This window comes from Triticum aestivum, chromosome 4B (assembly GCF_018294505.1).
Source record: "Triticum aestivum cultivar Chinese Spring chromosome 4B, IWGSC CS RefSeq v2.1, whole genome shotgun sequence".
NCBI classification, from domain to species: Eukaryota; Viridiplantae; Streptophyta; class Magnoliopsida; order Poales; family Poaceae; genus Triticum; species Triticum aestivum.
The window spans coordinates 185,581,638-185,599,708 of NC_057804.1; positions in this window are offsets into that span (position 1 = coordinate 185,581,638).

The following is an 18,071-nucleotide window of genomic DNA, read 5'->3' on the forward strand; positions in this document are numbered from 1 at the left end:
CGCCTTGTTATGGTGTGTGATAAGGGGAGATGGGTGGGGTCTGCATCGCACACGTTAAGGCACATCCATGTGCAATAGGTCGATAGGCTTTGTAGTAAATATGTGCGATGGGTTGACGGTTAAGCTAATGCAAACAATCAATCGAAACAACACACGTGTGAGGTCTGTCATATATCCCACATGATTTGAAGGGAAGAAACGTCTACGCTAGCACCTCTTATCACACACGATTAGAACACCAAATCATGTGGGGTTGGAAAGTTCATCACACATGATTTGTCAGATATAAATGTATGTGTTCCAAACACTTAGCACACATGATTCGACACACACAATCATGTTGGATGGGGTCATTCATCGCACATGATGTGGCGCAGGGAGCGTGTGGGTTACTTAGTTCATCGCACATGTTGTCTACCACATAACACTGCGTGTGATTGTTCGTCCATCTCGCAAGCTTAATTTGTAGTAATCATGTGTGTTGTAAGTGTTCATTGCCCACACACCTTTGTGGAACCATGTGCAATAAAATAACTCAATGAACAGGTCTATTATTCTATTATTTATTCCTAGTAATAAGTAAATTCATATTTCATATCTAACAAATGTTCACCACGATTTCATATCCAACACAATATATTTCACTACATCAAATGCCCACTAGGATTTCATAATTGGCATCACAATACACCATATAGTTAGTACCACAACACACAAGCACCAAATTAATCATGCGCCGCATAATCATTTCATATTTAACATTTCAAACCTTCTTTTGAAAGTAGCATCCTAGATGGTAAATAGACAAATGAAGCTCATCTGGAAATTTGCTAAAGCGGAAGGTGAAACTCTAGGCCAACACATGTGGATGGTCGCCCGCCCGTCCTTCGCTCTCTTGAGGAAGACTTCAACATTGCACCGTGAGTGTTGTATGAATACCCTCCTTGCCTCTCGAGCATATATGTGGGTTTGTAGGTAATTATCAGTGAACAACTTTAGAAAGCACCAGAATCAAAGATATACATAAATTTATTGTTTAAATATTCAAATATTGTGTGTAAGAAAAAATAAGACGAAGTTAGTACCATCCTATAGCTGATTGATGCTTTCTTCATTTCGCAAACAAAGAGTTTGTTGTTTTTCCTTGTTATTTTTTTATCTAACAATCTTTTTGTGCTTCTTCACTTGAGCAATATTCATAGGTATCTCACTACCTCGCTATTTTCAATTTTTTGAGGAAGCAAAAAACACAGTTTGTACTTCATGCAGAAGCACAACTGTGCTTTACGCGAAAGCATCATTGCACTTCACCGTGAAGCACAAACGTGTGCTTTCACATTATGTACTTCACGCAGAAAATCACACATCTAAAAAACTCGAAGAAACAAAAAAACAAAAACAAAAATCAGGAGAAACCTAGAAGAAACTAAGCAAAATACAAAAATACAAAAAAGCCAAAAATAAAATAAAAACACATGCAGAAAACAAAAAAGACTGCTAGGAAAGAGTCGGATGATTTTAGGACCTTGATCAGGAGAACGTCATTTTGGAGCTCGGCCTCCATGGAGGTCGAACTTAAAAAAAATATCAAAATTCATCCTTTTTGGTTTTAGAAAAATCTGAAAAAATTTGTACAAGTATACAAGGATGTGATGTGTATGTGTGTAAAATCTCAGAGTGAAATATGATGGATTATGGATGGGCTTAGGCCCATATAAGACAACAATCCCTGGTTAATCTCTAGGTCCCATGCATGTGTACGACAATTGGTGGGAAGTGTGGGAAGTTTAGTACTATACTGCTACAACAAGAAGAGTGAGACCTCTTTATAAGGGTTGCTTTACCACTTGCTATTGGGAGCTTGGAAATAGGAGCTGCACACGCGCGCTCCTCCTTCTCCGCCACCCGCCTCGCCACGCCTCGTCACGACGCGCGCGTGCCGCTGGTTGTGGGAACGAGCCGAAGCTTATTTTTGCCGGTCATGAATGGTTAATTAATTGACGAGTCGCTTATGGAAGCGTCACTGTCCGAGACGTTGGACTGTGGGTTGTTCACGGACTCGGTCGTGGGCCTGAGCCCAGGCCCATCTTCCTGACGGCCTATATAAGAAGGCGCTGGCTAGTGGAGTGAACCCCAACTCAGTTCACTCACTCCCTCTCGCAGAAACCTAGTCGTCATCTACTGTTCATCTCTCTGTGCTGCTTCCGGCGATCCCATCCCGACAACCGCGTGCACGGTTGGTCGGGAGAGCTGGTGTCTCCGGAACCTTGTCGTTCGAGATCCTGCCCGGGAGAATGGCAATAAGGTTTTTGGGGAGCGTCTCGACGCGACTGCTCCCAAGCTGTCCCTGTCTCCGTCCGACTCTGCTTCCATTACTTCCTCTACATCGACTCCATGGCCGACGAAGAAGTCGCCAAGAAGAAGGCCTTGGCCGATGCCGAGGCTACTGTTGCCTCCATCGCGTTGTCTTGGCCAACCAGAGGGTATGATCTGTTCATCCCTAGTTTACTAATCCATGTGCTAGCCGTATATATGATGTTCATAGATGTTTCAGTTCTATGTACTGTATGTGCTCACATGCTTAGGTATCGATATGAGATGCATACCGTATTTGCCATGTTTACTGCTTACTCATGGATTGGATTAGTTGGAAAAGTGCTAATATTTTCAACAATCCAAAAACCTTATTTTAGACACTTTTCGACTCATGGCTTCGCCGCTATACTGAAGCCAGAAAAGTTTACCGGGACACATTTTAAGCGTTGGCAGATGAGAACCACCTTGGGGCTCACAGCAATGAACGTGTTCTGGGTTGGTGGTGTGTCTCCCACGATAACGATTGCTCCTGAATAGGAGAATGCGTTTAGGGCAACCACCATCTTTGTGGGAGCCGTTCTTACTGTGATCGGAGACAAGCTGGTACATGCGTATCTCCATATGTGTGTTGCCAAAAACTTGTGGGATGCGCTTGAAGCTAAGTTCGGCGCAACTGATGCTGGGAGCGAGTTGTATGCTATGGAGCAGTTCCATGATTACAAAATGGTTGATAACCGTTCTGTATTGGATCAGGCCCATGAGGTACAGTGCATCGCCAAGGAGTTGGAGCTCCTGAAGTGTGAGTTACCGGACAAGTTTGTTGCGGGTTGCATTATTGCAAAACTCTCTCCTGGATGGAGGAACTTTGCTACTTCCCTCAAGCACTTGAGACGTGAATTCTCTGTTGAGGATGTCATTGGTCATCTAAGTGTTGAGCAGAACTCAAGAGAAAAGGACTCACACGTGAAAGGGGCAGAGGGTTCTTCTAGTGCCAATGTGGTGCAGAAGAATTTCCACAAGTTCAAGCGAAAGAACTCTGTCCAGCAGAATACTACCTTTAAGAAGAAGAGTAAGAAGAAAGACAAAAGGAGAGATGGCTTCTTTACTTGTGGTTCAGAGGAACATGGGGAAAAACATGTGCCCAAACATGTACAAGAAGCCAGGACAGGACGCCAATTCTGTCAATGTCACTCTGAGCAACAATATGGAGCATCTGGGTATGATAATCTATTTACCATACTTTAAGTTTGTCAGTCCACCGATTGACGTGTTGACACTGGGGCCAATATTTATGTGTGTCCTGATGTGTCTTTGTTTTCTTCTTACCAGGTCGCACGAGATTGTTCTGTCTTGATGGGGAATGGCTCACATGCTTCTGTTCGTGGTGTTGGCACGGTAGATCTGAAGTTTACTTCAGGAAAGATCGTGCAACTGAAGAACGTGCATCATGTCCCTGCCATCAAGAATCATCTCGTTAGTGGCTCCCTTCTATATAAAGAAGGATTTAAGTTAGTATTTGAGTCCAACAAAGTAGTCGTATCTCGATATGGACTATTTGTTGGAAAAGGATATGATTGTGGTGGTTTGTTCCACCTTTCCCTAGAGGATTTCTGTAATATTCATGAACCAAATTCATTCTAATGTGAACGAATGTGAGGTCTGGCATTCACGTCTCTATCACATAAATTTCGGTTGTATGACGTGGCTAGCTAACATGGATTTAATCCAGAAGTTCACTATAGCCAAAGGCTCTAAGTGCCATGCGTGTGTGCAAGCTAAGCAACCTTGCAAGCCTGTGAAGGAGAGACAACTGGTACCGTTAGAGCTCATACATTCAGATATGTGCGAGATGAACGGTGTTTTGACTAAAGGTGGAAAGAAATACTTCATGACTTTAATTGATGATTCCACTAGATTCTGTTATGTGTATCTGTTAAATACAACAGATGAGGCTCTACACTACTTTAAAATCTATAAGGCAGAAGTTGAGAACCAACTTGAAAAGAAAATAAAACGAGTCTGGTCAGATTGTGGTGGAGAGTACTTTTCTAGTGAGTTTGATTTATCCTGTGCGGAACATGGTATTATTCACGAGAGAACGCCTCCCTATTCACCCCAGTCAAACGGGGTTGCCGAACGGGAAAACCTTTCTCTAATAGATTTGGTTAACGCCATGTTAGATACATCCGGTTTATCCAAGACATGGTGGGGGGAGGATGTATTGACATCATGTCATGTCCTGAATAAAGTTCCCACAAAGGATAATGAGACTACCCCCTATAAGAAATGGGAAAAGAAAAGAACTACACTCTCTTACTTGCACACATGGGTCTATTTGGCGAAAGTCAATGTGCCGGTCCCCAAAAAGTGTAAGCTTGGTCTGAAGACCGTGGAATGTGTTATTTTGTGCTAGCTAAGAATAGCGTTGACTATAGATTTCTAAGTAGTGAAATCCGAGGTACCTGACCAGAAGGTCAGTACAATTATAGAGTCTAAGGATGCTACATTCGTTGGGGATATTTTCCCCATGAGAGATATGTATAGCAGTTCTAGACTAGAATATGACGAGACTCCTGAACCTGCCATTCTAATGGAATATTATGAACACAAAAGTGATGAAAGTTCATCATAGTATGACGAGGAAGCTCCTGTTAGGAGCAAGATACAAAGGACTGCAAAGTCTTTTGGTGATGATTTCCTCGTGTACCTCATGGATGACGACACTCCCAGTTCCATTTCAGAAGCTTATGCATCTCTGAATGCTAACTACAGGAAGGATGCGGTCCATAGCTAGATGGATTCCATCATGGCTAACGGGACATGGCAGATCACTAATCTTCCTTATGGTTGCCAACCATTGGGATGTAAGTGGGTGTTGATACGTCTCCAACATATCTACTTTTCCAAACACTTTTGCCCTTGTTTTGGACTCTAACTTGCATGATTTGAATGAAACTAACCCGGACTGACGCTGTTTTCAGCAAAACTGCCATGGTGTTGTTTATTGTGTAGAAAACAAAAGTTCTCAGAATGACCTGAAAATCCACTGAGATAAATTTTGGAAAATATAAAAAATACTGGCGAAAAAATCAAGGCCAGGGGCCCACACCCTGTCCACGAGGGTGGGGGGCGTGCCCCCTCCCCCTGGGTGCCCCCCTGTCTCGTGGGCCCCCTGATGCTCCACCGACCTCAACTCCAACTCTATATATTCTGTTTCACGGAGAAAAAAATCAGAGAGAAAGTTTCATCATGTTTTACGATACGGAGCCGCTGCCAAGCCCTAATCTCTCTCGGGAGGGCTGATCTGGAGTCTGTTCGGGGCTCCGGAGAGGGGGATTCGTCGCCGTCGTCATCATCAACCATCCTCCATCACCAATTTCATGATGCTCACCGCCGTGCTTGAGTAATTCCATTGTAGGCTTGCTGGACGGTGATGGGTTGGATGAGATTTACCATGTAATCAAGTTAGTTTTGTTAGGGTTTGATCCGCAGTATCCACTATGTTCTGAGATTGATGTTGCTATGACTTTGCTATGCTTAATGCTTGTCACTAGGGCCCGAGTGCCATGATTTCATATCTGAACCTATTATGTTTTCATGAATATATGTGAGTTATTGATCCTATCTTGCAAGTCTGTAGTCACCTATTATGTGTTATGATCCGACAACCCCGAAGTGACAATAATCAGGATACTTCTCGGTGATGACCATAGTTTGAGGAGTTCATGTATTCACTAAGTGCTAATGCTTTGTTCTGGTTCTCTATTAAAAGGAGGCCTTAATATCCCTTAGTTTCCACTAGGACCCCGCTGCCACGGGAGGGTAGGACAAAAGATGTCATGCAAGTTCTTTTCCATAAGCACGTATGACTATATTCGGAATACATGCCTACATTACATTGATGAACTGGAGCTAGTTCTGTGTCACCCTATGTTATTACTATTACATGAGGAATCGCATCCGACATAATTATCCATCACTGATCCAATGCCTACGAGCTTTTCACATATTGTGCTTTGCTTATTTACTTTCCCGTTGCTACTATTACAACTACTACAAAACTGCTATTGTTACTTTTGCCACTATTACCATTACTATCATACTACTTTGCTACTAAATACTTTGCTGCAGAAACTAAGTTATCCAGGTGTGGTTGAATTGACAACTCAACTGCTAATACTTGGGAATATTCTTTGGCTCCCCTTGTGTCGAATCAGTAAATTCGGGTTGAATACTCTACCCTCGAAAGCTGTTGCGATCCCCTACACTTGTGGGTTATCAAGACTAATTTCTGGCGCCATTGCCGGGGAGCATAACTCTATTCTTTGAGTCACTTGGGATTTATATCTGCTGATCACTATGAAGAACTTGAAAGACGCAAGAACTAAGATTTTCCCCTCAACTACGAGGGGAGGTAAGGAACTGCCATCTAGCTCTGCACTAGATTCTCCTTCTGTTATGAGTAAGCTTGCGACACCTAAACCTGCTACTGCTATGAATTCTGATATGTCGCATGTTATTGATGATGCCACTTCTGCTATGCATGATACTTATGATGAAACTACTTCTGTGCTTGATACTACTTTGCCATTAGGTGAATTTCTTGATGAACAACTTGCTAGGGTTAGAGAGAATGAAATTATTGAAGATGAAATTATTGATGATAGTGATGATGAAGGTTCTCCCCCTAAGTATGAATTGCCTATTGTTCCTGATGGTTATGTTATGGATGAAGAAGCTGCTAGAGCTATTTTGCTTGCAATGATAGATATGCTCTTAAGAAGTTATTAGCTAAATGGAAGCAGCAATCTCTTAATGCTAGAATGAAACCTGACCCCGCTTTTGCTACTTCACCTATCTGTGTTACTGATAAGGATTATGAATTCTCTGTTGATCCTGAAATAATTACTTTGGTTGAATCTGATCCTTTTTATGGCAATGAATCTGAAACTGTTGTGGCACACCTTACCAAGTTAAATGATATAGCCACCCTGTTTACTAATGATGAGAAGTCTCGCTATTATTATATCCTTAAGATATTACCGTTCTGATTAAAGGGTGATGCTAAAACTTGGTTTAATTCTCTTGATCCTGGTTGTGTGCATAGTCCCCAGGATATGATTTATTACTTCTCTGCTAAATATTTCCCTGCTCATAAGAAACAAGCTGCCTTGTGAGAAATATATAATTTTGTGCAAATCGAAGAAGAGAGTCTCCCACAAGCTTGGGGGAGGCTTCTCCGATTACTTAATGCTTTGCCTGATCATCCTCTTAAGAAAAATGAAATACTTGATATCTTTTATAATGGACTAACCGATGCTTCCAAGGACTACTTTGATAGTTGTGTTGGTTGTGTTTTCAGGGAAAGAACAGACGACCAAGCTGAATTGTTATTGAATAATATGTTGACTAATGAAAATAATTGGACTCTTCCTGAGCTAATTCCTGAGCCAATTGAGCCAACTCCCGAGCCAGCTCCTGAAGGCATCCGTAAACCAACTCCGAAGAAGAGGGGTGTTCTATTTCTCAGTCCTGAAGATATGCAAGAGGCAAAGAAATAAATGAAAGAAAAGGTATTAAAGCTGAAGATGTTAAGAATTTACCTCCTATTGAAAAGATACATGGTCTTAATATACCGCCTGTCCGAGAAACACATTGTCTTGATAACCCGACACAGGTAGTAAAGGTAAATTCTCTGTATAAATATGATAAAGTTAAAATCTCGTCCACTAAATTTCATAGCCCATGTTTAGATGAATTTGATGACTTTATGGCTAGACAAGAAAGTTTTAACGCTTATGTTGGTAGAGAATTAAAGAATAATGCTTTCATGATAGGACGCTTGAGTGATTATATGGCTAGAGTTAAAGGTGAACTTAAACTCATTAGCAAATATGCTTCTATGGTTACCACTCAAGCTGAACAAGTATTTAAAGCTCAAAGTAATTTGCTCGATGAATTAAATAATAAACATGATTTTGCTGTTAGAGTGGCTACTAGAACTGGTAGAATGACTCAGGAACCTTTGTATCATGAAGGCCACCCTAAGAGAATCGAGCAGGATTCTCAGATAAATAATTTGGAGGCACCTAGTTCTTCTAAGAAGAAGAAAAAGAAAAATGATAGGACTTTGCATGCTTCTAGTGAACCTGTTGTAGACACACCTGAGAATCCTAATGACATTTCTATTTCTGATGCTGAAACACAATCTGGTGATGAACGTGAACCTAGCAATAATGTTAATGATAATGTTCATGTTGATGCTCAACCTAGCAATAATAATGATGTAGAGATTGAACCTGCTGTTGATCTTGATAACCCACAATCAAAGAATCAACATTACGATAAGGGAGACTTTGTTGCTAGGAAGCACGGTAAAGAAAGAGAACCATGGGTTCAGAAACCCATGCCTTTTCCTCCTAAACCATCCAAGACAAAGGATGATGAGGATTTTGAGCGCTTTGTTGAAATATTAGGCCTATCTTCTCACGTATGTGCTTAACTGATATGCTTAAAGTAAATCCTTATGCTAAGTATATGAAGGATATCATTACAAATAAAAGAAAGATACTGGAAGCTGAAATTTCCACCATGCTTGCTAATTATACTTTTAAAGGTGGAATAGCAAAGAAACTTGGAAATCCAGGGGTACCGACTATACCATGCTCCATTAAAAGAAACTATGTTAAAACTGCTTTATGTGATCTTGGAGCTTGTGTTAGTGTTATGCCTCTCTCTTATATCGTAGACTTGAATTGAATAAGTTGACACCTACTGAAATATCTTTGCAAATGGCTAATAAATCAACCGCTATACCTGTCGGTATTTGTGAGGATGTGCCTGTTGTGGTTGCAAATGTCACTATCTCAACGGACTTTGTTATTCTTGATATTCCCGAGGATGATAGTATGTCAATTATCCTTGGTAGACCCTTTTTGAATACCGCAGGGGCTGTTATTGATTGCAACAAAGGCAATGCCACTTTTCATGTTAGTAATGAGCATATGGTACACTTTCCGAGGAAACAACCTCAAGTTCATAGCATCAATTCTATTGGAAAAGTTCCAACTATCACTATTGGAGGTTTTGAATTTCCTCTTCCTACTGTCAAGAAAAAGTATGATATTCTTATTGTTGGGGATGTTCATATCCCCGTTGAGGTAACCTAGTGTTATTCAAAATTTCTCCAGTTCCGTGTTATTCGGAATGAGTTTGTTAACAAGACTTGATCAACCTTGTTAGTGGATTCATTTTGATGATCATGAGATGGATGAAACTAGAAGGCACAACCTTCTGTACCCTCTTTTTACTTTCTGTTATTTAGAATAAATAAAGCAAAAATAGTATTATCTGTCTATTTTCTGAATTATCCATGCAATAAAAAATATCCTGAAAATAAAAGTGCTCCGAATGCCTTGCAAATTTAGTATGATTTTTTATGGAATATTTGAGGATTTTAGGCATTGAGAACACAGCAGGGGGGCAAGCACCTGGCCACGAGGGTGGAGGGCGCGCCCACTCCCCCTGGGCACGCCCCCCTGTCTCATGGGCCCACAGTAGCCCCCTCCACTTATTCCTGCACCCACACACTCCATCTTCCTCCCAAAAAATCCCCATCCAGCTCAAGCATCAGTTCTAGCTCATTTTGCTGCGATTTTCGATCTCCTTGCTCAAAGCTCCATTCACAAAACTGCTTTGGGAGATTGTTGCTTGGTATGTGACTCCTCCATTGGTCCAATTAGTTTTTGTTCTAGTGCTTTATTCATTGCAAATTTTTGCTGCATAGGTGACCCTGTTCTTGAGCTTGCATGTCAAATTTATGAGGCCCCAAGTAATTCTAATGCATGATATAGGCTCTAGGCACTTGTGGGAGTAGTTGGTACCAATCTTGTTTAGTTTGATTCACTTTTAGTTTGAAGTTACTAAAAAATTTAGAAATTTTTCAGAGGAAGAAATATGTCTAGGAAAATGTACCAAGGTGGTTCCTCAACCAAGAGAGGACCCAGGAGTGCTATATGTGAGCAAGACGATGAACCACCAAGGTAAGCTGAGGTGCGGTCTTGTGAATGGCTGCCAGAAGAGTTTATGGTCAATGTAGGCATCAAGGATGAATTTAACGCGTATGTGCATAATGCCGACCTTGAGGACTTCATACAAGATAAGTGTCCTTAATACTACCAATTGACTGATTCATTCATGAGAAGATTTAAATGTACATCTTCGCGTAATTCTCAGAATGTCCTGTTTGATATTTATGATCAATCTTATACCATGGACTTATAAGATTTTACAACTGCTTGCAAACTCCCACAGTGGGGTAATGTTAATGAAACCCACAAATCTGAATATAAAGACTTCCTTGCTAGTATCACTATGGGAGAATCTAGGGATATAGCACAAGCTAACATAGGGAACATTCATTTTCCTGCTATACATTATTTTGCTCTTTTCATTGGTAGATGCATCCGACATAATTATCCATCACTGATCCAATGCCTATAAGCTTTTCACATATTGTGCTTTGCTTATTTACTTTTCCGTTGCTACTGTTACAACTACTACAAAACTGCTATCTTTACTTTTGCCACTATTACCATTACTATCATACTACTTTGCTACTAAATACTTTCCTGCAGATACTAAGTTATCCAGGTGTGGTTGAATTGACAACTCAACTGCTAATACTTGAGAATATTCTTTGGCCCCCCTTGTGTCGAATCAATAAATTTGGGTTGAGTACTCTACCCTCGAAAGTTGTTGCGATCCCCAACACTTGTGGGTTATCAGGTGTTCAAGAGGAAGCTTAGGTCCGATGGTAATGTTGAGAAGTACAAGGTTAGGCTTGTGGCCAAGGGTTATACCCAAAAAGAAGAAGAGGATTTCTTCAATACTTGCTCACCTATGGCTAGACTGACAACCATTCGAGTGTTACTCGCTTTGGCTGCCTCGCATGGTCTTCTCGTTCATGAGATGAACACTAAGACGACTTTCCTTAACGGAGAGCTAGACGAGGAAATTTACATGCAACAACCAGATGGATTTGTAGTAAATGGTCAGGAAAGAAATGTGTTTAAGCTAGTGAAATCTTTGTATGGCCTGAAAAAAGTGCCTAAGCAATGGCATGAGAAGTTCAATACAACTTTGACATCTGCTGGCTTTGTTGTTAATGAAGCTGACAAATGTGTATACTATCGCTATGGTGGAGGCGAAGGAGTAATACTATGTCTGTATGTCGACGACATACTGATATTTGGGACCCACCTCAAAGTCGTTGAGGAGGTCAGGGCTTTTCTATCTCATAACTTTGGTATGAAAGACCTAGGCATGGCTGATGTTATCTTGAACATCAAGCTACTGAGAAATACTTAGGGTGGAATTACACTTCTGCAATCCCATTATATTGAGAAGATTTTGAGCCGTTGTGGATATTCAGATTGCAAACCTTCTGCAACACCATATGATCCTAGTGTGCGGATTCAAAAATTCGAAGGCACGGTTGTAGATCAATTGAGATATTCTCCAGTGGTTGGTTCACTCATGTACCTAGCTTGTGCTACTCGTCCTGACATCTCATTTGCTGCGTGCAAACCGAGCCGGTTTGTTTCCAATCTGGGAGATGTGCATTGGCATGCTGTTGATGGAGTAATGCATTATTTGCAAGGTACTGTGAACTACGGAATTCACTATTCTGGGTAACTGACGGTACTTGAGGGGTATAGTGATTCGAATTGGATATCTGATGCTAATGAGATGAAATCCACAAGTGGATATGTCTTCACACTTGGTGGTGGTGTTGTTTCCTGGAAGTCTAGCAAGCAGACAATCTTAACGAGATCGACTATGGAAGCAGAACCACATCATTAGACACATCATGCATCGAAGCAGAATGGCTTCGAGAGCTTTTGATAGATTTGTCGGTGGTTGATAAACTAGTCCTGGCTTTCCTTATGAACTGTGGCAATCAAACGGTGATTGCCAAGGCTAAGATTTCAAAGGACAACATGAAATCCACAAAGCATATAAGAAGAAGATTAAAATCTGTCAGAAAATCAAGAAACTCCAGAGTGATAGCGTTGGATTATATCCAGTCTGCTAAAAATCTGGCTGACCCTTTTACAAAAGGGCTATCATGGATTGTGATAGAAAATGCATTGAGGGAGATGGGTATGAGACCCACGTAAGTTGCCATGGGCGTAACCCAACTTATGTGATCGGAGAACCCGTGAATTAGACCTGGGAAAACAATCCAGCGGTCAACTGAGGAGAGTATCCTTAATTAACACACTATGTTGGAGATGCAATAATATTCTCAATTCTGTAAGGCGGGTTGACTTTTGTCTTAATGTGTTTCAAAACTTATGTAAGCAAGATGGTAACCTACAGAGCACTCTTTGGAGGAATACACCTATGTGAGCCTGACTGCTGGTCACAGTCTATGATATTCGGTGATCTCTAGGAAGCTCATGAGAAGGTACGAAGTATCACTAATAAGCTCCACCCGTGGGGCTTAGCCTTCGGCAGCCACGTATCAGCTGACAATAGGAGAAACTTCTTCAGGCCAAACTGACAATTCAAGGCATAGTCCATTGTTCAGTTATGAAGAAGTCTAATCCTATTGCTCTAGGTGGAAGTTCAACTTAACCATCTCCACTAAAAATTCTGGTATATCAAACATTGTTTAGAACAGTTGACTAACTTATGTGCCTCGAGATCCGGTAGAGGATTGATGGATTATGGATGGGCTTAGGCCCATATAAGACAATAATCCCTAGTTAATCTCTAAGTCCCATGCATGTGTACGACAAGTGGTGGGAAGTGTGGGAAGTTTAGTACCATGCTGCTACAATAAGAAGAGTGAGACCTCTTTATAAGGTTGTTCTACCACTTGCTATTGGGAGCTTGGGAATAGGAGATGTACACGCGTGCTCCTCCTCCTCCTCCTCTGCCGCCCGCCTCGCCTCGCCATGCCTCGCTTCGCCTCGTCACGACGGGCACGCGCCGCGGGTTGTAGTAATGAGCCGCGCCGAAGCTTATTTTGTCGGTCAGGAATGGTTAATAAATTGTTAATTAATTAACGAGTCGCTTACGGAAGCGCCACTGTCCGAGACGTTGGACCGTGGGCTGTTTGCGGACTCGGTCATGGGCCTGAGCCCAGGCCCATCTTCCCGACGGCCTACATAAGAAGGCGCTGGCCAGCGGAGTGAACCCTAACTCAGTACACTCACTCCCTCTCGAACAACCCTAGCCATCATCTACTGTTCCTCTCTCTATGCTGCTTCCGGCGTTCCCATCCCGACGACCGCGTGCACGGTTGGTCGGGAGAGCAAGTGCCTCCGGAACCCTGTCGTTCGAGATCCTGCCTGGGAGAACGGCAATAAGGTTTTCGGAGAGCGTCTTGACGCGACTGCTCCCGATCTGTCCCTGTCTCCGTCTGCCTCTGCTTCCACTACTTCCTCTACATCGACTCCATGGCCGCCGACAAAGTTGCCAAGAAGAAGGCCTTGGCCGACGCCGAGAGTGCTGCTACTGCCACCGCGTTGGCTTGGCCAACCGGAGGGTATGATCTGTTCATCTCTCCTTTACTCATACATGTGCTAGCAGTATATATGATGTTCATAGATGCTCTGGTTCTTTAGTTGTACTGTACGTGCTCACATGCTTAGGTATCGGTATGAGGTGCATACAATATTTGCCATGTTGACTGCTTACTCGTGGATTAGTTTAGTTGGAAAAGTGCTAATATTTCCAACAAAATACCTTGAGATGCGATATGTGCAAAAAGAACAAATTCATGGACTTTTTGAGATGAATAGTATATGACTAGCGGGTAGTGCACGGCGGCACGCTGCACCACATGTATTGATGAGCTATTTAGTTTTCGGTAATATTTCGTAAATCGTCTCAAGATTTGATTCATGGTGAAGTAGTTCATACAAGGAAGTACATCTAGTTGGTACATTCATAAATGATTTACAACGCATAGTGATATTGGGTACTGGATCCAGAATTGTGAAGCTCTTGTTCTCTTATTAGACAATCCTCCTGTTGATTTCGTCTATGTGATGTAGTGGTAAAGAGATGCAGCTAGTTCTTATGCTCTTGTGCTTGGTGGTTTGTTTCCTGTGGAGAGAATGTTGAAGTTTTTGCTCGATGCACGTCCTGGCTTTCGACGGTGACAAACTGTTTTGAGGATCCTTGTTCGCCTTGACCTCTCTTGCTGAAGGCTTGCTTTTTGTTGTTTTTCTATTTCTAGTTCTTATTCCTTGGTCTTGATCTATTCTTGTGCGGCTGAGCAACCCTTGTGCATTGTCTTCAAAGCATTGTAGTTGATCATCGATGACTATGTTTTGAAGAGTGCAGAGATGGGTGAGAGCAGTTTGGGCGCCTTTTTCTTTTGCTGCCTCTTCTCTTGGGGCTACCTTCATGCTGGTAGCCCGCGAAACACACATACTTGTGGTAGTGCGCGGAAGCCCGCCGTGCCATGTCGATCTGTGCGTGCAAAAGGTTGAAGAATTGCAGACAAATTTTCCGCAGAACTCTTGTGCGCCTTGTTCTTTCTCTTTGGAGGGCGATAGCCAGTTGCTTGGTTACTTGGAGCTGTCGTTCTTTTTTTTTGAGTTAAAACGAGATTTTATTCATTAGCAATGACCAATACATCGTTTGTGAGAAGCGTTACAATTTCACTAATAGGCTCCTCAAACCAATCCGAAGTCGAAAAAAATCTAGCTAATCTAGCAAGTTCATGTGCTACTTTATTAGCCTCTCTATTACAATGTTCGAATTTAGTCATGATAAAATCACAAGCATAGTGATAGCAGTCATCGAAGATTGCCGCCGCCGCTCCCGCTGACTGTCCTCCGTCCTGCATGGTCTCAATCACCTCCAGGTTGTCAGAGTTGATGATCAGGCGATTACATCCTGCCCTTTGCGCTAAATTTAGGCCAAATTTGAGAGCTAAGGCCTCCGCCATGAGAACATCCGCGTAGTGGTCTATCTTTCCATTCTCTCCTGCAATAAACCTACCTTTGTCGTCTCTCAATACTACCCCCATCGTACCCTCCAGCAAGTCATGATCAAAAGAGGCGTCAACATTGAGTTTCACAAATCCCCTAGGAGGACATTGCCAGCCCCCCTTTTTCATGGACGCCTTTAAAGATGATGCATTCACAAAATTATATGTAAGAGCTATGATCCCCATTGAGATCTGAGTCGCATTTTGAGTTAATTCCTGGTGCACTAATTTCCGTCTTTCCCACCATAGATACCAAACTGAGATAGCTATCATTTCTCTAACATTTTCGTGGCCCATAATGCGCAGGGCTTGATCTGGAAGGAGTAATAGGTATTCCAATGTTGCCTCTCCAGCACGATCAATCTCACAAGCTCTCTCAATAATCATATCCAACCCTAGCCTTTTCCAAACCTCCTTCGCTTTTCTACATAGAAAGAGCAAGTGCTTCGTATCTTGTACACCCTAAGAGCAGGTAGGGCAAGAGGGCGAGACCTTCATATGTCTATTAGTGAGTGTTGCCCGGCATGGGAGAGTGCCATGTAGTGTCCGCCATAAATTTTTTTTGACTTTAGCCAGACAAGACAACTTCCATATCTGACACCATATAGGATTAGGTGTGCTCCGTCCCATCCCATTGGAATATTTTAGCTTGCTCCCATATTGATAGTTCCACTCCACTGAATAAGCAGACCATACCGAAAACATACCATTTTTCGTATAACTCCAGGCAATAAAATCCATCATATTATGTTGTGAAATTGGGATTGAAAGAATTCGTTGTACGTCAACGGTCCACATAGTTTGTCTAATCAGATCCTCATCCCAATTATTGGAGACTGGGTCAATTAAATCTATGACTTTTGATAACAAATGCCCCCCTTAGGTGTCATAATCTTCCTGGAGGCAAAATTTGGGATCCAGACATCTTCCCAAATATTGATGTTATGTCCATCCCCCACTCGCCAAATATAACCTCGCTTAAGAGTAGTGATGCCTGCCATAATGCTTTGCCAGGTGAAGGAAGCACCATGCTTTGGCTTGGAGTTCAGCAAATCACCATTAGGATAGTACTTGGCCCTTAGAATAGTAGCACACAAGGAGTCAGGATTATCAAGGAGACGCCATGCCTGTTTTGCAAGCAGAGCCAGGTTGAAACAGTGGATGTCACGGAAACCCATCCCTCCTTGGTTTTTTGGTACACACATTTTCCACCAGGCCATCCAATGCATCCTCTTTTGGTTCTCCTCGTCTCCCCACCAGAAATGCGCCATCGCGTCAATGATTCCTTTACAATTTTTTTTAGGAATTTTAAAGACCGACAATGCATAGGTGGGTATGGCTTGGATCACCGCCTTTAATAGGATCTCCTTCCCCCCGACAGATAGTAATTTTTCCTTCCAACCACTAATTCTCTTAACAATATGTTCAATCAGAAAACTAAAGCAGTCTGTTTTATCAACAGCCACATTTGCCGGTAAGCCCAAATATTTATTAGTGAGAGCCTCCGTCATTATATTTAGCGTTGTACACAGTTGTTCTCTAATCTCTACCTTTGTATTAGGGCTAAAGAAAATACTGGATTTTTCAACGCTTACCAGCTGTCCCGACGCCGCACAATATAAATCTAGTGCTGATTTCAGTGTTTCCGCATTATGTTGGTTGGCTTTCATTAAGATCAATGAGTCATCCGCGAAGAGAAGATTTGTGACTGGCGGGGCATCTCTATAGACTTTAACACCTGATATGTTTCCATTCTCTTCAGCGTGCGAAAGCAAGGCATTCAATCCTTCTGTGCACAACAAAAAAAGGTATGGTGATAGCGGGTCCCCCTGTCTCAACCCTCTCGTGGGCTTAAATCTCTCACTTTCCTCATCATTGATCCTTACTTTGTATTCTACGGATGAGACGCATTGCATAATCAATTTAACCCACTCACGACGAAAACCCAATTTCAACATGATCTCCTTCAAAAAAGTCCACTCAACTCTATCGTAGGCTTTGTGCATATCAAGTTTTATAGCACACAAGCCCTCTCTACCATCTCTTTTGTTTTTGATTGTGTGAAAACATTCGTAGGCCACTAAAATATTATCCGTAATCAATCTACTCGGTACAAATGCACTCTGTGTTGGGCTAATAATTTCTGGCAAAAAAACCTTCAAATGAGAAGCAACCATTTTTGCAATTATTTTATATAGCACATTACATAAGCTGATCGGCCTAAATTGGGTTACCTAATCAGGTGTATTAATTTTAGGAATCAACACGATCGCCGTATCATTCCAACCCTGCGGAATCGTACATGTGTTGATTGCTGTCAGAACCTCCTCAATTAATTCTTCCCCAGCATGGGCCAAAATCTTTTATAAAAGATAGCATGTAGTCCATCTGGCCCTGGATCTTTCAAGTCCCCAATATCGAATAAAGCCTTGCGAACATCTTCCGCGGTATAAGGGGCAAGTAGAGCATCATTCATTTCGTTTGACACTCTCCTTCGCACAAGTGATAAAACATCTTGATTCGGGAGTTGAACTTCCGATGTAAAAAGCTTTGTAAAATATCCAGTAATGTGATTCATCAAATCCTTATCTGTTAACCAGTTTCCAGAATCGTCTAATAGTTTCTTTATATTATTTCTTTTTTTCCTGGCCGTGGCAACATTATGAAAGAAAGACGTATTACGATCCCCGTGCATCAACCAATTTGCCCGTCCTCTTTGTAACCAGAATATTTCTTCTTGCTC